General features: G+C 43.9%; 1 long non-coding RNA gene across 1 annotated transcript in view; it reads right to left on the bottom strand.

Annotated features, from left to right (window-relative positions):
* Window positions 1–5,807: 5,807 nt before the first annotated feature.
* LOC108638935 overlaps window positions 5,808–24,916 on the bottom strand; it is a 33,308-nt gene continuing 14,199 nt past the window's right edge. The window contains exons 4-6 of the long non-coding RNA XR_001920160.1: window positions 16,799–16,898; window positions 16,027–16,076; window positions 5,808–6,056 (exon numbers count right to left, since the gene is read on the bottom strand). This is a non-coding gene — a long non-coding RNA (uncharacterized LOC108638935). The remainder of the gene's footprint in view (window positions 6,057–16,026; window positions 16,077–16,798; window positions 16,899–24,916) is intronic.

Raw genomic sequence — 24,916 nt, 5'->3', positions numbered from 1 at the left:
GTACCAGTACTTGGTATTTGAACAAGAACAATACAGATTTCATTAAAGCAATAATCTGTTTGTGCTCAGTATGCTCTGAACAAAGTAATTTTGCTTAGAGAGTCCCAAAACTTTCCGCACAGAAGCATCGGCATCAATGTGTGTCCTCCCCGCGGGTGAAGCCAAGCGATGTGCAGCACGTCGCACGCTGGCACCAGGAAAGGTGCCAGGCTCAAAAAGCACATATTAAAACATGGTACCACTAATGCTTCCACCACACAAAATGTACAAAGATAATAGAAAATAAAGGTCTTCAAATAACGATAAATCTCCTGACTGCAGGTGAGGGACTACACAAGCTTGCTGTACAAAGCTGTAACTGCACATACAGCACACCTGGGTACAGTGCAGACATATTTGTAATCACCATCCACCAAAACCCCTTAAGAGCAGGCAGAACACGACCCTGTGAGGTAAGGAGAAGGCACCTGCTGCTCTGCTATCTTTCTGCTTTGTCTTATAAGCATCTGAAATTCTGCTTCAAAGCTTTTCCATGCGGCGATTTCTGTAAATCGCCCTTCTCGGCTGGAGTGCTGAGGTGAGGGGAAAAAATCCCATGCTCACTTAAAGCCTTTTATTTCTCTTGTAACATGGACATCTTGGAGAGCAGATTAGGCAAAGAAGAAAAAAATAAAAAGCAAATGGAATACTGTGACCTAATCCTTCCTCTCAGAAAAAGAAAGGGGAAAGAAAGCTTCTTGTGATCTCCAAGGAGGAACTTGCCTTGTAAACTAGTCTCCTGCTTGAAACGGAAACAAGAATGTGAATCCTGATACACAGAGGCTACCAAAGACAGGGAACAGCTTACCAGGCCAGAGATTTTCCCTTTCAGTGCAACGCAGGGTATTACACAGGTCCTGCCTACGTTAGAAAAACAGGCAGTGAAAACTTAACAGGTTATAAGATCCTTTGGCCACAAAGACATCCAAATGCGGTTATTTTTATACACTAGGCAGGAGCGCAATCTGTGTCCAAGTTTATAAACTGTGGCCTTGTAGTTTATTAAAAGGATTCTGTTACTGGCTCCTCTCTCTTCAGTTATTGTATCCAATGCCCGTGACATGCAGTTACAGCCCTCTCAAGACTGCCCCTCTATAAAACTAGGAATGCTGCCCCTTCCCCCTCCTCCCCTTAGGGAATGGGGGCAATCAGCATTAGAGTAACTAAATATTTGAAGAAGAGATCCATTTTTACTGGCAAATATTATTTGGAAAAAAAGTTTGCACTTCCTCAAGTGCTCAGATAAAAGGGCACGAAGGCACACTGGCTGCCACTGTCCTCCTCTCCTCAGGTAAGAAAGCTGAGATCTGGGGTAAGCTCATGGCAAAATTGAGAACAACTCCCCAAACTCGATTTCAACCCCTACCTCCAGACCCCTTTGTGTCATCAAAGGCAGACAATTGGTCCATTGAGCCCAGTCTCTTCTCTCCAGCTTCAGTCAGCCAGATCACTCCTAATAGACAATTTTTGAGACAAATTTAACTTCCCCTCTTGCATGCAAATGCCCATGACTAGGCTACTTGCTCCCTCCATATCTGATTGTCTAGAAACACTCAAAGAGGTGAGGTTTTTTGCAGTTTCATTGAACTTCTCATTCCATTCTCAAGGAGAACTCCAAATGTGTTCTGAGCATCACGGTGGCATCACTTCTGCCCCCTCTGAGCAGAGGATCCAAGCACCACTGGTTCTGACACATGGACACAACTGGCATGAAAAACTTCCAGGAATACTCACATGTTTGCATGCTTTTCTTTACCCTCCAGCAGCACAAACACCAGTGAAAACCTGAACGGTCAGGAACATATGCAAACAATGTCATTGTGGTAACAGCTAATTCATCTTTTAAATTCCAGGTAATATCTTCAGACTTCTTTTTTGGCATCATTCCCCAGCTCCTATCCAAGTATCCGATGTCCATGGCTTCTTAAAACATGGTGGCAGATGTCATTCTGATAGGAAACCAGAAATTCCTTCCTGACTTAGCAGATTACATCATGCCTCTGAAATGCAAGATCAAATCCAATCCAGCTACCTGTCCATCTCCAGACTGCCTATCAATTAGCATTAGACACTAATTTGATTAAATTGGTATGTTGAAATTTTATTTGATTCCACCTAAGGAGTGTAATTCCCCCTGCGTGTTCTCTGTAACCCACTAATTTTCCAAAGGAATGGGAAACACAGGTTGGGATTTGGAGGCTATTTCTTCTACTTGTTAACATGTGAGCTTAAAACCGCAGTAAAAAATAAATCCATGCAACTTGGTAGAATGAGACTTGCCAGTTTAAGAGAAAACGGCTTTTTACAGAATAACCCAGATGGGGAAAAAAAGTATACATTTAACTCTGAAACCTGAAGTGTTCTTTGAGGGAAAACGAATACATTTTAGCCTTAAAGGGATCACAGACTGCAATTATATAATTCTTGTCAACTGATGTTAAAGATAGGCTGGAAAGAATGTATGCTGAGGCCCTGCAATAAAACGAGCTCCTTTACTCCTTTCAAATGTTTGCAAGCCTTGGAGGTTATCCAAAGGTCGAATACAGGAAAAGTCTTGGTGAACAGAAAACATAATCACGAGCTTTTTTAATACGGGCTCTTTTTGTAATAAAATAAAATTATGGTAAGGGAAGGGAGGGCGGGCTCTGTCTCCTCAGATCTAGGGCCAGGGGGGCTGAGTTTTAATCAGACGCTGCTGTTCTCCCCTCCTCTCTCCTCCCCAGCCTGTCACTGCACAGAGAGAGAAGCCAGCGGAGGGCACTGGGTGTGCTGCAGAGGGGCAAAGACCCAAGCCTGGCACTGAAACCCCTTGACTTTCTGCAATACAACAACATGTTTCCCAAGAGGGAGATGGAGAGGGGTCTTCATTGCCAGCCAGCTCACACAGGACAGCAGCAGATCCCCAACACCCTCCTCTCCCAGGGTCTGTTGGGAGAACAGCTCCATGCTGGAGCTGTTACCAATGTGCTGCTGCTTCTGGGGTGCACCAGGACAAATGGCACGTTTCCCACAAAAACCCCCCAGGAAGCTGGAAGTAAGGTATATGGAGAATATCACATCCAGCTGGAACTACACAGGAGTTTAGAGATGAGTTGTCAATGCTCTCATGGACATTGGGGCAGAATCCAGGGCTTGCAGTCTTTATTCTTTCCAAAAGTGCTACGGCTTCTCTCGTGACCATCTGCAGTCAGGGAGCTGCTTTCTGTTTCACCTGGAGTACTTGGTGGCACTGCCTGGTCACCCCACCTGGGCTGCAGCCGCAAGTCACACACAAGCACTTGCATCACCACCTGCATTTAGTTCAGAAATTTTCTATCCAACTGCAGATTTGACCTCATCTCCACAGTCTGCTGAACACAAGACTGGAGCAGCAAACCATGAAGTATCTAGAAGAAATTAATGAAGTGGACATTTGCTGAAGGCATCAGACACTTCTGAGTTGTGTTCATCCTTCATCAGAAAATCTGGGAGACATGCAGCAAGAGTGGCTTTGTTCTAATCCCGTACTCCCTGTAACATTTTATCACCATTTACTTCTTATGGTGACTGCTCCATCATCCAACTCTTAGTACAACCCTGACTTATCTGTACTTCACAGGTTGAGAAAACAATTTCACAACAAACTATAGTTTTTCCTCTCAAAAATCAGAAACCTGTTTTAATGATCCATCTGCACTGCCTGGGGAACGTCATTCATGCTGACAAGTCCACCACTGTTTTGAAGATGTTTTTTCCTGTTTCTTGAACTTCTTCTGGACTTCCTTTGTCTGTCATTTCACCGTTACCAAGATGTATAGAGATACCTTTCCCATTCTCTGCTTCATACGAATAAGGGCCGGGAAGGGAGGGGAGGAGAAGAAAAAAAGAACATACCTACCACCATTCCCATCTAGGCAAGAAACAAACTTCAGAGCTGGAGCAATCCATACAGACTGGTAAATGCACCTGCTCTGTTATGATGTGAAACTAATTCACATTAGCAGTGTTCCCATGGACCATCTCTTAGACTACAAGCATGAAAACTTGACCCCATATTTAAAGTAAATTTAAGCCTTGGGGTTGTCCTGTGCAGGGCCAGGAGTTGGACTTTGATGAACCTAGTGGGTCACTTCCAACTCAGGATATTCTATGAAAATATTTCTTGTTAATATAATTTCATGCCAGTAACACATCTTCTGATACAAACAGCACATTTTGTTCTCCCTCATCTTTGAGGAAGATACGCAGAGCTGCCAGTTCACAAAACCAGGAGACAAAGACCTTTGAAAGACCCTTAACACTACTGCATGCAGAATATGCCATATATTTATTTTTAATGGTATAGTCAGTCACAAAAGAGATGTGACTGTGCCCTATTGTGTTCCAGGAGTGGTCACAGTGTCAGGTACCAGCCCCTCATTAGGAGGTATGACCCAGAACACCACCTCTTCTCGGTTTCATTTCACCTCTCCCTCTTTCACGCAATCCTCCTCCTGCTGAGTGGTGTTCCTTGGGTTTATCCACATGCTCTTCCTCTTCCTTTTGAGCTGGAAAGCCAAGAGAATAAATACATGAGCACTGGAAAAATTACTAGAAAGTAAGTTGCTGATTTTCAAAATAAAGGTCCCTATTCACAGGCTGATTTAGAGAATTGTTTTGGCATGTGCCTCAATCCAGTTGATCTCCACAAGACATGAAAACACACCAAAACTCAAACAGATATTGAAGAGCCCTTCCTGAGCGAAGCCCCTTGCCCAAACTGGGGAATAAGTTAAAAGAAGATAACCTACAGAAATTCCATGTGCTTGGGACAGCTCTGGGGCCCAGGAAACAGGGAAAGCAGTAACCTGACCCTGCACACCAGAATGAAATCGGAGTCTGGGGAGATGGGATCCAGATTTTCCTGAGAGCAGAAGGTGGATGCTCAGTGGTGCTGCAGGCAGGCAGCTCTTTAAACGAGCTCTGCACATGGGAACAAACATGCCCAAAGGCCTCACACCCAATGGGAAGCTGCTGGGTGCTGAACACAGCTGAATCTCTGGTGCTCAGAGTGGGCACTGAGCCCTGGCAAATCCGACTTCCAGCCCTGCTGAAAATCTGTCACCACATCATCAATGTTAAAAGATAGGTTTTTCAAATGGGAAAAGTGCGTTTATCACCCTCAGCAAACTCACGAACAACACAAAGCATAATTGCTCAAACGTCAAATAAAAATTCTTGTCTGAGTAAACACCACACATGGACCTTTTTTGATCCCCAAATATGAATGCTTTAGAACAGGATGAGCATGTGGTCAGCGGGGCTGGAACGGAGAGTGCTTTGTAACCTTAACTATACCAGGCGTGATAAAGTGCCCGCTATCATGAAAAAAAGCTCATCTAAAAGACAGAGGGAAACCAGATGGAAAAAGAGCACAAACTCTCAGCAGGAATTTCAGGGATTTTTTTGTTTCTGAAACAAAGATCTCTTCCCATTTCTGCTCTAGGCTAAGCAGAAAGGTGGTCCCATCCACCTGAGGCATTCTGAGGGCAAGACTGAAAGGCAAGGGTTAGCTTCCGTGCTGGAGCTGCAGCTTCCCATGGCATCAGGATCTGTGAGCCCCCCACCATGGGAGCATGTGCCCCCATCCCCTCCACCCCAGTGGGCACCCGAGGCTGCAGGGGTACCTACCTCAGCTATTGCTGCCTGCAACACCTTGGCTACTTCTGATACAGCAATTCTTTCTGCTGCCCGGGCAAACGCTTCAGCATCTCTTTCTGCCTCTGTTTTTTCTGATACTTCCACCTTTGCTCCTTCAGGAATGACCACCTTTCCACACAGACCTGTTCTCGCTGGGCTTTCCACCTCCCCTGTTGCTGCTGCTTTTTCTACTCCTTCCACCTCAGCTTGTGATGCTGTTGCATCCTTTCCTGTTTCCTCTGGTGCCATGACAGTCAGCAGCTCCATGTTCCCTGCAAGGTCACCAGCAGCCAGCGTGGCAGGAGGACCCTTCCCAGGGGACAGCACAGGCCTGTGCAGTCGTAGAGCTGGCCTGGAACCTGTTGGTAGAAATGGAGAGTGTGAAGCAGCACAACTGTGAACAAGTGGATTTCCCAGTGTCACTATAAGTGGACCAGCAAGAGGTCCTGGAGACAGCAAGGTCTGTTTCCCAACAGTCTGCCTTTTCTGCAGAGGCCCAGAGCAAGAGCCTGAGACCAGCAGCACTTGCGTGGTAGCACAGCTTTGACTGTCACAACCCAGCCCCACGTTCTCCTGTGGGCAACTGCCACTTTCACAGCCTGAACTGAGCCCAAGCACACAGCTGTATTCCAGAACATCTCAGTGCCTCATATGAGGTGGTTTGTGTAGCATTTGGAGACAAACGGGAGAACAAAAGGAAGGCTGACTCTCCCAAGATCCACTTTGCTTAATATCCTAGGGAAAAAAAGCTTTCTCTACAGAGAAAATAGCATGGAATCTGGGGAACATGCAAGTCAAACATGCTTTTTCAAACTGTCATACCCCATTGAACCTTTTACAAAAAGAATCCAAGGGTCATCCCCACAGGCAGGGAATAGCAGTCTCAGGTCAGACAGACATAGTGTGCCTTCTCTCAGAGTTTCTGCCAGTGCATCTCACTTCTGGCCTGCACCTGTCTCCCTGCTGCAGTCTGTGCTCCCCATACACACCTCAGCTGTTGGGCTTCAAAGTCTGCAGTCACACGAAGCATTTAATTTACATGTTCTTCCCAATGCCATGGTAAGTACAGGTGAAATTCTGACAATCAAATTCATTCAAATCAGATTTCTGGTAAATACACAAGGGACGCTGTTAGAGGATATACATAACTGTCTAATATACATGTATTAGTCAACTTTGGTATTAGAAAGATCCCCTACCAAATGTAGCTGCTGTCAATTCAAAACATTGAGGCTGCAGTGAAGTAAATGAATAGTTCCCATAACAAACTGTGAAAGGAGTTGTACTGTAGATGCTACTCCTCCCTTGTAATACCTACTCCAGTCTAGAAGTCAGGACAAGTCTGAGAGGTGATGCTGGATGGACTAAATTTTATGAACTCAGAGTACAAGTTAAGGAGTCAGAAAGAGCCATTGAATCTGCTCATATTCACTGGCTTGGGAAAAACAAAAATCACCATTTGATTTGTTCCCCCACATTTTGTCCCATCTCTCCTACAGAGACCAGCACATGTGAATATACAGCAATACAACGGGATTCCTGTAGCATGGAGGCATCCTCACGCTGGCTGTAACCCCGCCAGCACAACACCAGGGTTTGGCACAGCTCACAACCCCCTGCACACCTCCACGGGCAGTCCCAAGAAAAGGACAAGTAACACTTGACAGATGTGCTGAGCAACTGTGATCGGCAGGGGACCCCGATGCAAACACACGAAGGATACTGGCTGTTCCCAGCTCACACATGCTCCACAAACCACTGGCAAGGAACTTGGGCAGGCCTGATGAAATAGTGATGACACCACTGTTCAATGCTGTTTAGCATCAGTAATTAAAAAAAGAGGAGAAAAAATAAGGTGGAAAGTTATAAAAGGACATGATGGAATAAACAAGAGGTGCTATGATTGAAGAAAGAGGAAAATTATAAAGGAAAAAAGTAAAAGGAGAGCAGAGAAGGTAGGGAGGAAAAACTGGAGAACAGGGAAGTAGGTTGCAGATTGCCACTGGTTGGAGAGTTGTGCTCAACTACACTTAGAGAGAAGATCAGGAGTTGAAAGCTACCTGAAGCGTCCTGCCACACACACCTACATCCTTGTGGACACAAGTCAGTCACTTGCTCATGCCATTGAACAAGCTACCTGCATATCTGCTTCATTAAATAGTAACCCTGTAGGTCTGCTGACAAGAACATACTTCTCTCTCCTTTGGTAATTAGCCCTGAAGGCTGGTCACGCTCACTGGCCATGAAACGCTGCAACAAGCAGCCTTTTCATGCCTCGAGCTTTACCTTTGTCCCTGTCTGTTCCCATCAGGCTGGTAAAGGCAGGCACGATGCCTGTCTGACACTGGCGCTCCCCGGCAGCATTCATGCTCTCGCCCCGCCGAGACGGGCGGAGGCGTCTCTCAACAGGGCAGATATGAGCTCGCTGGCACAGGCGGCCGGTGACCGCAGAAACAGAGAACTTTCAGCCTTTTCCTTCTGCTCGGAGAAAAAACAAGGGCAGAGTCGGCAGCAGCAATTTGCTGCCAGTCAGCTTGAGACAGCTGCAATTTGATATGCTGGGAAGAGGAAGGGTCTTACGAGACTCCAGAGATACAGGAGAGGAAGCACAGGGTTTTGTGTCAGGACCTGGACAGGAACTGGAGGCTCAGCCCTTCTGTAGGAGGCTGGGCACGCTGTTTGCTCAGCAAACCTCACCCCGGGGCTGAGCAGCTTTCTCTCACTTATGCCACCGAGGCAGGAGTTTGTACCCACCGCATGTGACACAGCTCTGACCCCAGTCAGTGATACGGTCGTAAGAGCAGTAAGAGACCCAAACCTATTTTAACAAACATAAAACGCCTCCTGAAGTTCCTGCAATGTGGGTTGAGTTAAGCTAAAGCTGACATGAACTCAGTGTACAGGATTAAAATGGTTTTGGTTTTTTGGGGTTTTGTTTTTTTAATTTACTCTCCTTGTCAAAAAACAAAGGAGGCAGGTTACAAACACTCCTTTCAAACCCGTTAGGAGCCTGAAAAGAACCATGCATAGCCCAAAGCTTTAGCTTTATGATCACATTTCTCCTCCAAAATATTTTGGAGACAAATTCCAGGCACCTCAGCCTGGAGAGCCTCATTGGAGAACAGTGCAGAGATTAAAACCAAACATATTGCCAGTAATTCTGGGCAGCCTGTTCCAGCAGTGAGACTGTGGACCTGAGAATGAACCTTCTGCTGTGCTCTGACTTGAGATAAGACCTTGAGTAAGTCCCACCTTCCTCTCTGGCCTGTGGTCCCTCTACTGCAATAGTCTGCAGAGGCAATGGTTGAGAATTAGCAAAGGTTATTCCTTATTTTGTAGTGACTGAGGTCTGGTCACTGCAAGTATGATTTTTCAGGAAGCTTGCTGCCTGCACAGTTTTTGTATATGTACATATTAGCATTTTGACCCACATTTGCATGGGGGTCAATTTAACCTCATAACCTCCAGTTTAACCTCATAAATTGCTTCTAAGCCACCAGAACATTACCCAGGAGAGCAGGCTGGCAGGATTTCGGATCAAGCCACCCCTCAGCTGCACCACACTGTCAAAGTCCACCACCCCCTGCCCAGGTCACTCTGACGCCAGACCTGCACTCTAAGAGCATTCCCAACCTAACATCCTTTTTCCGAGCACTCACATACCTGGCTCAAGACTGCTATGTAGGTGACTCCCTTGTGCTGTACAACCCCCATTCCTTCCACCAGAGACCATTCCAAGGTCTGTTTTCTGCTCTGCAGATATTCCGTTCCTTCAGGGAAGTGGTTTGGAAAGCCCCTCTTTAAAACCTCTCCCGCCACTTGGCACCCATGTAATTTGCCCCCAGCCCATTTGTTCATGTCTGACTAATGTTCATTGATTCAAAATGAGTTTGAAGCTAATGCTGTGTCTCCCAATTAAATGTTTGATGGAATGACATCAAAATCAAAACAGACAGAAAAAAATATTTCCCTTTGATATGCTGACAACATTGTACAAAACTCACTATTATAAGACTCTGGTTGCTTAGAATTTTGCCCGACTTTAATCATTTGAATTAAAGCTTTCCATGCTGGTTGTCTGCCCCAGCTGGAATTCAGGGTGAAAATTTCAGCTAATGCAGTTCATCCACTACAGGAAAACTTTTTACCCCAGTTAAAAGAAAAACAACAAACAACTGATATCTCTTGCAAGCTTTTAGTTGGATAGTCTCAGTGCTATAGTTTGGAGCACTGCTTTAAATTTTGGCAGGAAGGTCACAATGGTGCCAGGGAATAATTTTTTACAGGAAGAGTAATGGAGCTGTGGCCAAGTTAGGAGCCCTTGAAAAATCAGTTTGCATATGCTCTGCAGTGATTTGTGATAGTTAGGCAGCAAAAATATTTTTCAAAGTCCTGATTTCACAAACTGAATAATCATTTTGTGTAGTTTTGGTTTTGTTTTTTTTTTTTTAATGTAATCTATAAAAATAGCCAGTGACCTTTAGTGACATCTAAACAGGCTCCCGGTTTCCTTCCATGGTTTGAAGGCTTAAACAATAGCCCCAAAGAAATTACTCAATACCACACACACATGTACTCGATGCCTGGGAAACTGCTGGTTGTTGGTCAGCAGGAACAAGGAGATTCACACAGTTCCAGTGTGTGGCAGGTTCAGGCAATTTGGGGAATTCAGGCATGAAAGGTCTGAGATGCACGAAGCCAACACCCCCGCAGCTACCAAGCAGTGTGAGGATGCCCACAAGTTTTGAATGGGTTGAGATTCCACAGGACTTGGTGGACACCCTCACCAAGCTGCTGGTGTAATGCTTTCCATGTGCTTTTCCATGAGCCTCCCAACTTCCTAGTACAGGTTGCTGAAGTCTTTCAGCATGGCAGAGTGAAGGATTTGTGCTCCCAAACCAGTATATTCCTATAGGTAGGGCAGGAGCATTAAATTGCCCTCATTATTAAAGGAGGAGGAAATTTCAGAATCCCAATAGGCAAAATTCACCTGACACCAGGTTTTAACATCTACGTGTGTAACCTCAATCAGAAAGAAACCTTCAACAGCTCAGCTGGTGGAACTGTTGTCTTTAGACCACAAAGAAACCTGAAGGTTTCTGAATAAATCAGGATTCTGGAAGTGGGGTCAACCTTCAGGCTGACAGTCACAACATGGCAACCGCCAGTGTTCGAGGAAAGTGGACAGTTCGTAAGTGACTTACATTGTTGTTCTGAAACCCCTTCTCTCTATACCTGCCAAAGCTGCTATTTACCCAACATAGCCATAGCATTGGGTCATTAAACAATAGTGATGGCAATGCCCAGAGAACTCCAAGCACCTATTGTAGTATCACTGAATTCCTCCTTTGATCACCATGGTCAGAAATATCTGATTTTTATCACTCTTTAATAGCTCCCAATCAACTTTAAGAAGTTACCACAATGCTCATGGTAGAACTTTTGTCAGACCAGGGTAATCATTGACAAAACCAGAACAGCAGATCTCCCTAGCTCCACGTTGTCAGTCATATGTGACCTTCTCCATGGACTCACAATCCCAGGGACAGGGTTTGAGCTTCCATGTTGAAGACTACTCTGCCTGTGTCAGAGCAAAAAGAGCTGTAAATATAAAAGCCTTTTTCTGAGCTTCCTGCAGAAGCCCAGAGAGATTAATAGGGAAGAAAATTTGAAGCACATCTGAGCAATTTCGGAAGGACACACACTCCTAAGCATGAAATAGGAACTTCCATGTTCGTATGTTTCTAGTGGATCACTCAAGAGAAACGCATCTTTCCCATACTCAAGACATAAAAAGGCTCTTCCTTGTACAATTCTGCCACCCTTCATCTGTGTGCCAGACGATGCTTACAAATGATTTAGCAATATTCTGTAGTCACTGTTACGACCTCAGGATACCTGCGCTCACTATTCTCCCCCTCTGTGATTGTCTAATTAACAAGTATCTAACTAAACCTAAGCAGCTGCTTATTCAACATATGCTTAGCACTGACAGCTTTTGTTTCAGACTTGGAGGGCCCCTGTGCCTTAAGGTTTGCCTAAGATCTCCAGTCATACTCCTCTGTCTAATAAAAGACATTATCTCCACCTGCAAGCCTTGTCCAGCAGTAACCAGAGAAATGTGTCTTGTCTGGTTCCAAAATTTGTTAGTCAAAAGGAAATGAAAATCCAGTGCTTTAATGAATGTTTCTGAAAACAAAATGGTCAAAAGAAAGGAATCTGAAATCAAGTTTATAAACTCCAAGAAATTATAGAAGTTAATAATATTTTACAAATTTCTGTTTTCTGTATGTAGATAATGTTGCTCTCGAGAGGCTTGTTCTTGAAACCTCCTAAGAAACCCTCAAGAACCAAAAACACTAGAAGTGAGCTTTAGGACTAAGACTTCTCTAGGTGAAGGAGACACACATCAACACCCGTGACTGCTTATTTTAGAGAAAACAAAAAGGGTTATCTTTTTTTGGTTTTGGATGCATTCTGTGAAACTAATGAAGATTATAACCCAGTGCCAACATATTTAATGAATCACAATGAACAAATGACAGGTCGCTTCAGCAGAGGAAAGAACAAATTTGCAACAACCATTTGAAGAGGGAGCATTTTTAAGTAATCATAAGTTATGTAATTACATGATTAATGCCCTAGTTTGTAGGTAGTCAAAACTTGGCAATAACACATATAACAACATGTCTAATCAAACTCTCTAATGTGTAGGTGTAACCTCATGTACAGATAAGAATTTCTCTCTTTATTACCTACCTGGTGATGTACACTGGGAATTCTTGGATTGACTCTAAAGCACCAGACATTATCTAGAGACAACACAGTGGATTCAAGGGGCAGCTGTATCAGCCAGCTTGGGTGACCTTCTAAAGGGTTAAGCAGTAAAGGGAATTTAAAAGATTTGCATGTTCCCAAGCAGTGAGGAAAAAAAGGAAAAATGACATACTTCTAAATTAAACTTTTAGAATAGGTACGTTGGTATAAGCAACTTAGGGAACATGAAATGAAAAGCATAGAGTATATGCACCCTCCCAAGACAGCAGCTGTGTATTCTGGTGGAAGCATTGGTTTCCTATATCTAACACATGCACACATTCATGTTCCTCAGTTACAGATCCAGTTACTTTATCTTGTATAGTTTATGAAATCATAAGGACTTTCATTCTCTGGTGTATTTTGGGAATTCTGCAGACTTTCAGTGCTCCTACTCAAGTCAGCCATGCAACCAGGTGATTAAGCTAAGTTCCCTTGAAAGAAAATCTTTATTAAATACTCAAACAAAAACATGGAGCTCAAAAGCATTAAAGTGTTATTTAATGATCATTATGGCAGTATGAGAGCCAGATGCAAGCTGTTCTGTTCTGTCCAAGTTCAGCTTCACAGGAGTGATACTTTGCATGACATAACCCCTCCCAGCAAAAAGTCTGACAGCACAGAGTAGCTCCACAACGTTTGTTGAGGTCGAGTCTTTGACTCAATGTAGAGTCAGACAGACCATCCATCTCTTCTTGCTCTGGGTGGGACAGTGGGATCAAACTCCTTCATTAAATCCTTAACAAAAGCAGCCTTATGTTACATCATCCACTAAATTGCATCCATCATTCATTGCATCAAACTGCAGTGACTCACAGAGCTGCTGTTGGGCTCTGGCTCTTTCCACTGAAGCCACTGGGCATCTTGCTAACTAGAAAATGGAAAAAGGCCTTGGATCATGTATACACTGTATGGCAGCACAGTCCATATAGAGTATGCACAAAGAAAGACTAATTGAACCTTTTCCAGAAAGCAGCTGTCTCTGGCTTAGAAATCAATGACTGTTTACTAGTTAGCCAATAAAAAAATTTAGGGATAATAAAGAATAAACACCCATTCCCTCAGGAAAACCTTTATAGAATATATGGATGAACCAAGCTTTTAATTCAGTGAGGTCTAATTACCAGACCTCAGACACAAGTAGCCAGACCATGCTCAGACTCTCAGAGGGGCACCTGAACAGCTCTCCTCTAATCACCACACTGCATCAGAGAAGCAGAGTTGGAAAAATTCAGGCAAATCCCTTCTGGATTCGCAGAGGAAGCTCTAATCCAATCCTACCATCTACTGAAAAACTATGGTTTTGAAGGAAAAGGACTTGTCTCCCATCACAAAAGTTTCCTCCAGCATCTGAGCTGAGCCAAGTGCAAATGAAACCTTGAACCTATGCCCAGAATGATCATCAAGAATTGAAACTTTCAAATTAGGACAATATAAAAGATGCCAATAAAAATTTCTTTACTGCAAGCCCTCTTCTGATGTATAAATCTTGCCCCACTTCCCTTCCAGCCCAGCTAAAACCCTAGGGAGACCCCACTCACAGTATTTCTGACACAAGCCAGGGAGCAGTTGAAATTACAAAAGACAGTTCTCAGATCAAAGAAATCCACCTCCATTTGCATGAAGTTTTAGATAAACACCAAAAAAAAGTGAAAAGTTCACTGAGGGACTGACCCTTTTCTGCAGTCACCCTCACACAAATCCTGTATTTGCTGTTTGTCTTGATGGGTGGTAAGGTCTTTAGGGCAGGCACCAGGATTTCCTATGCATTAGTAAAATGCCAACACCATCAGCCTCTGGTTCTAAACGGAGCCTGTGTGTCCTGCCACAGTATAAATAAAACTCGTAACCCATCCAAGCTCTAACACATGACTTCATGATGACCCTCCCCTCATTTATCCATGCTGCTCTAAGTTACTGAGGTCAAATTTAGTGAGGTTTAACATGTGAGTCATACATGGTATGTCCAAATGATCAGAGACTGCGAAACAAGACACATGATCAGGTCACATAAATTTTTCAAGTTTGTTCTGATAACAGAATTCATCTCTCTCTCATTCCTCCTCTGCTTTAATCACCAGATGTTCTCTATTCAGCTACCTGCTACCCTCTCTGAGATTTAAATTAGACACAAAGTACTCCCAGAGACATGATCACAGCACAGAAAGGTTATAGGAGAAATACACTTTTGCCTTCGCATCCTATGTCTGGTAAAAGATATGAAAAGAACTAAAAATCCTGTGATGACAAGCCAGCTTCGAGCACCCTAACTAAGAGCTCAGAAATCTCACTCTTTTTCTTGTATTAGAGCGAGCAGCTTCACAAAGACTCAAACCCTAGATTATCTTTGGGGTTATTGTGAGGTGACTGCAAAGCTTTCTCGTCAGGCTGCCAGTGGGGGGGGGGGAAAAAAAGCTTTCTGAATCAGGCCCTTATCATTTATACCACATTACAATCCAAAATGAAAAATGACTTGCTCCAGATTTGATAGAATAAAGCATCTTGAGATGCCATAGAAGTACCCAATTTTCAATAAAGACATTAAACCTAAGCTTCAAAAAAAAAGGGAATAATTACATCGTTTTTTGCTTTGAGTTCTAATGTTAAAAGTGTCAATTTATACAACTAGGTGAACATCCACAATTCCTAAGCAGACTGCAGCTAATTAGACCCCTTTTGATCTTTTATTTTGCCTAGAAGCATATTTAACAACTTTACACAAAACTCAAGGTTTTGACACACTAGTGGACTGGGGGAGGGGGGAGACAGAAAAGAAAATTCTTCTCTGCTGCTTGCTAAGGTGGGAGACTCATCCTTTCCCAAAGCACACTTGCTGTCAGCAAAACCTGGGAAACTTTCTACCCATGAAAACAACTGCTTCTTCTGCTTCTTATTTGAGCTGTCTGGAGGGAGATGTAATAGAGAACAAAATATTAAAAACTAATTCAAAGCACAGAAGTTGTTACTAACGCTCCTGACTTTAAATGCACTATTTGTGTATGTGAATTACTGGTTTAGATGAAGGATCACAAAACATTATGACTCCAGAGCAATGGGATGGGTTGCCTTTACCTGCTACTGCAAATAAACTCGTCACTGGCACTGTAGTATTCACCAAAAGGACTGTGCAGTCCAGAGAGAGGAGGGAATTGTAGTCTCCTACCTGAGCAGCATCCACCTACCCCTTCAGAGGAGTTGTCCAACAGGGTCTGGTGGGAGTAGGACAAGCAGAGCCGGTCAGAGAACTAGAGCCTATACTGTGCTTTGTTTTTGCTGCACCAAAACAAATCTTTGACCAAGTTGACTCCATCTTGGGGCAGTACAAGGAACTGGACAATTTCCCCAAGTCCTTTCAGCCCTCCTTCCCATGGAGAGTTGACACTAAAATAACCATGAGGGCCAGGTGACAGAATAGCCACTAGGACTTGGGCACTCGTCATTTCTGCAACCCCATCACATCTCCCTCCTTTATATAACAGGAGAGACAGATGTCCATGTCTCTCAGGAACTCACCACAGCAGCAAAGTCAGGATTGTTAAGGGCAAAAAGCTCCTTGTCCTGTCCTGAAATGAAACAATATCATTAGACTTGAAGGACCCAGGTGGCTGGGCTCATGCACACAGACAAAAGCAAAAGACACCAATATCTTTCCCCTGCAAGACGATAATCCTGCCTGGGCATAGCAGTGGCTGTCTGCAATCTTTCTCAGAGGATGAGAGTTTTGCAGCATCCATCTACGTTGCAGCAGCCTTCCCACTCCCCTTGGGTGAGGGACAGCCCTGAAAGCAGGAAGCCAGGCTAGGAAGCAAGGCATGGAGAGGGAAGAGTGACAGAGGGAGGAGAGAGAGGGAATGAGCTGCTTCAAACAGCATAGTTGTGTCTGCAGTAACATGCTGCTGTCTGCAAGCTGATCCCATTGAACAGAGAGGTAGATAGATTTGAAACAACCATAACCACCTCTATCTACTGATTCAGCTGTGTTAATCCTCTAACTAACAAACTTGGGGCCTGGTCTAAACCTCAGTCCAATGTTAGTAACAGACTTCCAGTGTTGCCCTGTCACCACTTAACTATCTTCAGTCTTGAGGTGGGAAAGTCTACCTAAGATTCTCTGTTCAAGCAGGAATAAACATGTTGATGGTAGCTTTCAGCTCCCACTGAGCTGTTTAAGCCTCCCCACATCCGCTCTACACAGCCCTGTACCACCCAGAGGACCCCAGCCCCAGGCTGTGCTCTGAGTCCTCCACCCCAGACTCACAACCACTGAGTAAGCTTAAAACATTACCTTCAATTTCCTGAAAAATTACTCTTCCTCACCCAGTTCCAAGGCTGTCCTGGCTTGCAATTCACTTCCTTTTCTCCTCACTCTCCTGCAGGTGCATCAGCTGAATGATGGTCCAACAGAGGAAGGGAAGAAGGAAGTGATCAGAGATGGTACCTGCACGAGAGCAGCTGAGCTATTTCACTCCTCACGTTGCACATTGCAATGTTAATGATTTTAAAGAAAACCATTTGCAAAGCTAAAAGCTTAATGTAGGAACAAAAATCAATACTGTGCTCAAGAAAGTCCCCTGATGCTGGAGACTTTAAAGCATCATTCAGGTAGACAGCACTGGGACATTCCCTCTGGTAACGACTGCCCAGCAGACCATTAGAGAGGGGAGGTTGCTTTAATTTATGCTCTTTGTCATTCTAATATAGATCTTTCCTTTTCAAGTGGTGTTTGTACTTTATACTGCAATCTGGATTCAGAAATGGAACAAGTCCTTAAAGCTAGGATCAATATATCCAACATCACCTTTCAGATGGGAGGCAGAGAGAACACAGCAAAAGGAGAGGGCCAAATGCCTTGCTGGCATAAGCAGTGAGTTCCTTGATGCTGCAGTTTTGCCATTTAAAATATGAGTCCAAGTATGGACCTGAGCTTAGTTAACTAAACAAAAATTTAAAAAGGAAATTAAAAAAAAAAAAAACCAAACAAACCCCCTTGATTCCCCAGAACTCCCTGCAAATAAATTCAAACCTTTTCCAAATGTTAATTTATAATGTATCATTACTAATAACACTGGTAAACACTGTTGGGCTGCAGAAACTGAGCAGGGAGCCTGACCTACCCAAGGTGACAAGCCAAAGAGAGGAGCCAGCTCACCTTCCTGCTGCCCATGCTGCCTCTGACACAGAGGAATAGCTCCTCCTTTCCCAATTTATTACCAAATTACCTGAGAATTTTAAGTAATTTACCTGGTACTATCCACAGGCAAAACAGTAAACATAAAGGCTCCTTCTGCCTGCAAGGGCAAATGCTGTTTTGAGGTACAAAAGTAATTCTTTGAATCTACAGAAATGATGATCCCTGGTTCCAGAAGAAAACTTCAAATGTTGAGAGTCTGGTCTGTCTCTCTTTAAGAAAGGATTATTGTCAAGGTTTGCTTGTTTGTTTTTGTTTGGGTTTGTATGCCAGACTCCTGCCCTCTGAGCAGAGGTGGAGCATAGGAAGGCATTTCCCTGTGTTGGCCATGGCCACAGTGGGTTTGAAAAATCTTCCTAAAGGAAGCAAGCTTAATAAACAACAGCAAACAGTCCAACAAACCTTCTCCTTGGCTCTCAATAAACAAGGAGCAGAATGAAGTGGATTGAAAAAAAACCAACACCGTCACCACCCCCCAAAAAAAAAAACTGGAGGGAAGATTTGGAGAAAGTGACCTGTCAGTGTTCCATTTCGCCCCTGTATGTCAATGAAATTTTAAAGAATTCACATGTGGGGAAATTCCAGAATGAAAAGTGATGCATGCAGGCAAGTCTCACGCAGCTGTAACAGTTAAACAAGAACTAGCTCTAGACAGTTTATAGACACCAGAATGACACTCAGGTACAGAAGATGATCTCCAAAAGTTGCAAGAACAAGTGACAGGTCAGTGCACAGTGTACACTGTACATGAAGTACATGGGTCACCCCTGGATGCTCTGAGGTGTCCCTGTAACCCAAGATCATTCATGCATCCTTAGGGTGTGCAGTAGGCACAGAAACTTACCTATAACTTGTTTTTTTCTGTTCTAATTGATATAGGTTTCTCAATTTCACATTGCCCTAAGGGTCAGAGATACTCTTTACTTCTATTACATACAGATGCCAGATCCATATAGCTCTATTCCACAAGAAAGAAATCCCCAAGGATTCCAATTGTTTTAAACGAAAAACCTAAACAAATGAAAAACAAACCCTCTTCTGCCACCTACTCAACAAGCACATGCAACCTACCAAAACACACTGCTGCTAATGCTTTGCAGCAACACTTGCTCAACACCAAACAAAAGCACCTATAAGTCACCAAGTCAGTTGGTAAAATCAGATATAATATGTCAAAATATTTCAGTTTCACCCAAGCACTCTTGGTTAGTTAGTGCTAAATATTCGTTCCATCTCTTAATCCTTCTGCCAGGCAAGCCAGATTTCCTGCTAGCAAACAAAGTCAAGCAACGTGTCTAAGATCACAGAGGAATGTTGCCTGAACTGAAATAATAACTAACATCTCATCCCTCAGTCTGTCCTCCTGCAAGGAATGAGGGTTCACTCCTTCAACTTCAGTACATTTCACCTTGGCTTTTGTCCACTGCTTATTTCTCTTATTTCCTTTGTCCCAGAATCCAAATTAATCTGCATGGTGCTAACTGAGTTCCTACAAAACAAATGGTGGAAGAAAGGCATCTCACCCCCTTAATTCACTGAACAGCTCAGGGAGCCCGGGACAGTGAGCAGACACGAGTCCCGTGGGGCTGTACATGGCCCTTAAGGTGACTCCTTGGGGAGAGCACCCACCATTTCCCCAGGGAAGCCCCATTTTGCACCTCACCCACCAGCCTTTAGCACCAAGGCTGGAGCCTTCAGTTTTGGCTTGCTGCACTTTCTCCTGGGTTTGATCCAGTCCCTCAAACCTTCCACTCGTTCTTTGGAGCTGAGGTGCACCAGGGAGCATTAGGACACATTTACAAAGCAACGTCTGAGAGTGTCTAGAAAGCTCTATGAGTACAAGTACTTTTGTTTTCACAAGAGAAATGTCTACAGGGCTGCATTTTGGGAAGGAGTGAAGAAACATCTGTGTGCTCACAGCAGCAGCACAGGCACAAGCCGCAGCTGCGAAGCCCCTCTAACTCTGCTGGTGCTGTCTGCTAACTGCTGGCATGAATATAGTAACAGGGTTGCACATATGGCAGGCTGTTTAATTTTAGAAAGCAAAACTATCGAGTGATTAAGTTAGTCATCCTTCCTCAATTTGGGACCAATACAACACTACCAGAGGCAGTGGTCATAACCACTGTGGTTTGTGAGAGAGAAAGACGGCGCATGTGCGTGCTCTCGCGGCGGCGGGGAACACCAGAAACCCTGTCCTGCTCTGCCCAGCCTTGTTTATCAAAGCAGGATCAGACAAAAGCAAGAAAATACAACTTAAAACAGCCTTCAAATTAAAAGTGAGTGCCTGCAGATCTGCACACATGTACACACAGAGCCCCCAACACCCTCTGGATGGGGTGCAGCAGAACCGTTGCTTTCACGGCGCTTTCAAAGAGTGAGATTGAAAATAATGCTGGGCCAATTGGCCTCTGGAAGTGAGGTCCATTCAAATCACAGTCAGGGACTTGATTTTCCCAAGGGAAACTAATGAAGAGGGAAATGGGAGTCCAGTTCAGCCAGCACAGCTGCCAGGGTGCCAACATGTCTGGGTCAGGAGTAAGAGCGAGCCATGTGCTGGGACACTGCACAGATCCATGTCACCAGCTGGCTGAGTCTTACCATGCTCAGCAGCCCAGCCTGTGCCAACACTCACACACCCTCCCCTGGACAGGAGGGGCCATGATGCATTGCAAAAGCAGCCGCTTCCTCTGCAGAGCCCAATGGTTTATCCTCAGATGCAGCACCAGCTGCATCAGGAGGATGCAACCCTGCAAAGCCCACCGGTATCTTTCCCTTCCAGTGAAAACCAACGAATGAAGAAAGCAAACAAGTCATGGAGGGATTTTCTGTTTCTCTAGACAAACACTCTAAGAGCAGTTCAAAAGAGGCTAATTAAATTCCAAAATCCCTGTGCAAATACATTAATAATGATTTTGAAATGAGCAGTTAACCAAGGAAGTTTTCAAGGTGGGAAGTGTTTGATACAGGAGAGAGTGCGAGAAAGAGCTGCCCAGCCTATGTTAGAGACAATCTCTCTGGCTAGCATACAAGTTCAGGGGAGTGGGCAAAAGCAAATGCTCCTGGGCCCAGGAACAGCACTGTCCCCAGGCAGGCAGGGGGACAGAGAAGCCAATCTCCTTCACTCCAAACCACCAGGAAGACAAGTAAACACTAAATAACATGGCCATGAGTCTGAACGATCACTATGTAGCCTCACCAAAAAGCTCTTCTTACCAATTTCCAAGATGGAGGAAAAGCAAAAGACATTTTTTCTGTCCTGCTGTCACTACAGAAAAATTCCAAACACCAGATAAATCCTTTTAGTCTTCCCACACAATCGTAGGTAAATCAAGGGGAAAAAAAGATAATCAGTTGCTTGTAACAGAGGTATAAGAGTTAGTGGTGGGGAAAGGGTTCTCCACAGTCACAAAGACCTTTTGCCTTGTCTTTCTTGTTTCTGCAGCTTGTGTCAATAACTGCACCAATGAAAACAGTGTATGAAATGCTACTTTTCTAACAGGAATTAGAGTCTGTCCCCCTTGTGCATGAAGCGTGAAATGATGAAAAATGGATAACTTGTTATAATTGCTCATATGGCGGGGTGGAAAAATACAATGCTGTTACATGGTCTGCAGTCCCACGGTTCATGGAACCTCTCAATGTTAAATGCCATCGTTCTCACAAGCAAGAAAGGCAATAGTACCAATCTTCATTTAATGATGGCAAACTAAGAAAAGAAGTGATGTGAAAAAACACAGAAATGAAGTGATTCATCTTTGTAAAGTCCTTGGCAGAGCAAGGAATTAAACCCACCGGTTGAAGCCCTGAACACCAAGCCACCCATCTTAGTAAAGTCTCCAACCATGGTCACAAGATTACCCCTCCTATGCTCTTCCCCTTATTCTCTGCATGTCCTTGCTCAGCAAAATACAATTATGTTTTTTTCAGGTAAGATCTCATGAGATACTGATTCATATGCTTGTTAAAATCCAGACCCATTATACCTCTTTTTGCTTTCATTCACTAATTTTATTGTCCTATAAAACAAAAGATTTTCTGGTGAGATACATTTGCTGTGCCGCCACTCCTGCTAAAGGCACACAGCTGCCATCATCTTCCGGAAACAGGTTTGTTTAGTTCATAAATCCTCATTTCAGTATTTTGCTAAATACAAAAATTATGCGTACAGGATAATAAATTCCAGGATCATTCTTTCTTAGGATTTGACAAATAGAACTGCAGTTCTTTCCCCAGCCCTGAGGTACCTCTTTTAAAAAGCAGTCAGCAACCTGATAACTTTAGATAAACCATTTAATTTCCAGAAGGAGCCTTGTCTGTATACATATAGTCCGTTGGGTGTTCTCCTGTTCTCCCTGATTGCTCTCTTTTGGGAAGCAGAGGCTTTGGGTGAGTAAACTGGCAGCCTCTGTTTTCTGCATCACAAAGTCGTCTCATTCAAAATTTAAGAATCACTTTCACGAGCCAAAAGAAACTGTGTTACATACCTCAGCTGCAATACAAGTGCTGTTCTTCAGTTCCACAATCTAGGAGAAGAGACTCAATAATTTTTTTACCTGTGCTTTATTTGTACAAAACTAAGAGAGAAAGTGGGAAATAGAGATAGAATAAAAAATTACAAAGATCGTGAGGAACTGGTGCAGGAGAGAAAACAATGAAATAGTGAAAAAGCTATGCAGCTTTGATTCATGTTTAAATGCTCCAAGAAAGGAGAATAACTTACAGGTAAATCCAATTGGTAGAACGAGAAGGGAAGGAAGGAAGTTAACTGCCAAATTCAACTAGATCACTAGGAAAAGCCTCCAAGCAGTTTCATTCTTTATGCCATGGTTAATCCTGCCAAGGAAAGGGAGAGAATTCACATTTAAAAGCAACTCAGATAAAAGAAACCAGAGGTGTGCTTACCATACGTGAGCACACATAAACTACCTTTACTCTAGCTAAAGCTTACACACTGATAGCAGCAAAGGCATGGACAGGACACCTCAGTGCAAACTGATCATTGGCATCTCCACAACTCCAAACAGAAGCAGCCCTTTGCAATACACACATTTCTCTGAGAGCTCTGTCCAGCGAAATGCATGGAAGAGCAAAGATGCCCAAAAGTGACAGGATGTCAAAATTTATCTCCTTTTAACCATCTAATTCTCTCCCAGGCTTGCCCTAGGGCTGAGCACAAGAATGAGCCCTCCCCATGGTGTGCAGGACAGCCCTTCCCACCCACACCTCTTGTGGTCCCCCAGGAAATTTCACAAGGGTAAATCAGCCTTTTTGCACAAGTGCTGCAGCACACACGTGTCCTGCCAATGTGGAGCTGCTGATCATCCCACCTGGAAAGGCAGTCACCTGGGGAAGGGCTTGCACCATTTGGGTTTGCACTGGGGCCCTTTGCAGGGCACACAGATCCTCCACAGACAGCAACTCACTGCCAGTGGTAGGAGGGCAGCAGAATTTCTGAGGGCATGAATTTGTCATAATGGCAAAGATGCTTCCTTTTGTCCACCCAAAGCTCTCTAGGAACAGCCAGTGTTACAAAATGCAGAGTAAGACTCCATAAAACCTCCTGTCTGGAATCTAGGGACTACTCATCAAGAACATCAGTGCTCTTGCACAAAAATATTGTGAGATTTTGTTGTCTGTACTTTTTTTACATATCCTGGGGTAAGGATTTCACCACACTGTTCTCATTGCAGCTAACAGTACTGAACTCCTGAGGAGGAATGGTCACAGAGTGAAGACCCTGACTGCAGAGATTTTACAGTCTTTTTCAAATCAATGACTACAGACCCACCAGGCTAATCCTGATTAGTAACAAACACCTTCACTGTGATTACATTGATAATAACCACTTAAGGCTTCTTATGTCAAGTGGACTAAATTTCATTCTCACAGCTGTGTCTGATATTTTAGCCAATTCTCCATTCTTTTTCTCTTTTGTCCATTCTTCCACATACTGCTATAATTTGGGGGGGGGGGAAACAGGAAAAAAGCTAGGAGCAATTATCAGAATAGTAGACTCCCACCACTGCTACTTCTCTCTCCAACTGAGGATTGCATTCCTGTTGGCTCTCCCTTTCCCTAGCTGAGCTTAGAAGTGCTAAGCCACCCTTAAAATCCTCCTTGTTAGAACAGGCCTATCATGTTGTCTGGGATAGAATAGGGTAAAAACAAAAAACCACCAAGGCTAGGTTGCCTAGAGAATGGTGCTATGTAAACATTTCAGGCACCTGCACTGCACAGGTATTTGAACACCTTATGGTCTGCTCCTAGAGACAACAACCCCTGGCTAAGTGCCATTATACAAGCAGTGAGATGACAGCTAGGCAGGATGAGCAGTATGGTGAGTATGCAAGCACTCAGCCAGACATCGTGGGATAGCAATGGGAAGGGCTGGCATACGCAGAGCATCAGTTATTTGGAAACAGAGACAACTCCTTGGCTGTGCTAAAGCATGCCATACCTCAGTGAGTCCATTTGCAAGGTAGCTTTCATCATATGCAGTACAGCAACATCAAATCCCAAGAAACATTTCACTCATCTGCAACATACTGTAATGTGAGAGAACGCAGAGGTTACTTGCAACAGACAACAAGCATAAAGAAGTATCTGTTTTAACCAGCTGTCCTTTTTGTTAGAAAAGGTCTTACGTCAGAGCTGAGATGCCTGAAGGTCAGCCAAGTTAGTCACTGGGCCAGAGCAGGGCATCCTGGCTCCTATTCCCTGCTTGGAAGGGTGCTTTTGTCTCTTAGTCAAAAGCAGGTGAACCAGGTTCCTGGTTCAATACTGACTCACTGTATAACCTTGAACAAGATACTACACCACACCTTCCCCACGTGGAAATGGTATAATTTACCCATTTCCCCATGCCTGTGTGCATGGTGCAATTGGTGCCCATAAGGTACTTTCAGGTCACTGGCTCAAGGGTGCCAGGCAAGAGCAGAACCTGGATGTTGTAATATGTCCTGGGCTTATTCCACTCAATGTTAGAGCCTGGGTCAATGTACATGAATTTTTTCCAGCACTCCATGAGTTCTTCTGTATAGCAAAGTTAAAGCAAGCGAGAGAGAGAGAGAGAGAGAGAGAGACGTTCCCTTTTGATTGGCTGTGACTAGCTGCAATTAAAAACTATAATTTATTACCCTGGATTACGAGTATAATTTCAATGCAGAGAATTAAGGTTTTCTTCTGAGATGGAAATAAAGATTAATTTTTAAT

This window comes from Manacus vitellinus, unplaced genomic scaffold, assembly GCF_001715985.3.
Source record: "Manacus vitellinus isolate BGI_N305 unplaced genomic scaffold, ASM171598v3 scaffold_14_pilon, whole genome shotgun sequence".
Taxonomy (NCBI): Eukaryota; Metazoa; Chordata; class Aves; order Passeriformes; family Pipridae; genus Manacus; species Manacus vitellinus.
The sequence above is the reverse complement of the archived record's forward strand: the minus strand, read 5'-3'. Positions and strand labels throughout refer to the sequence as shown.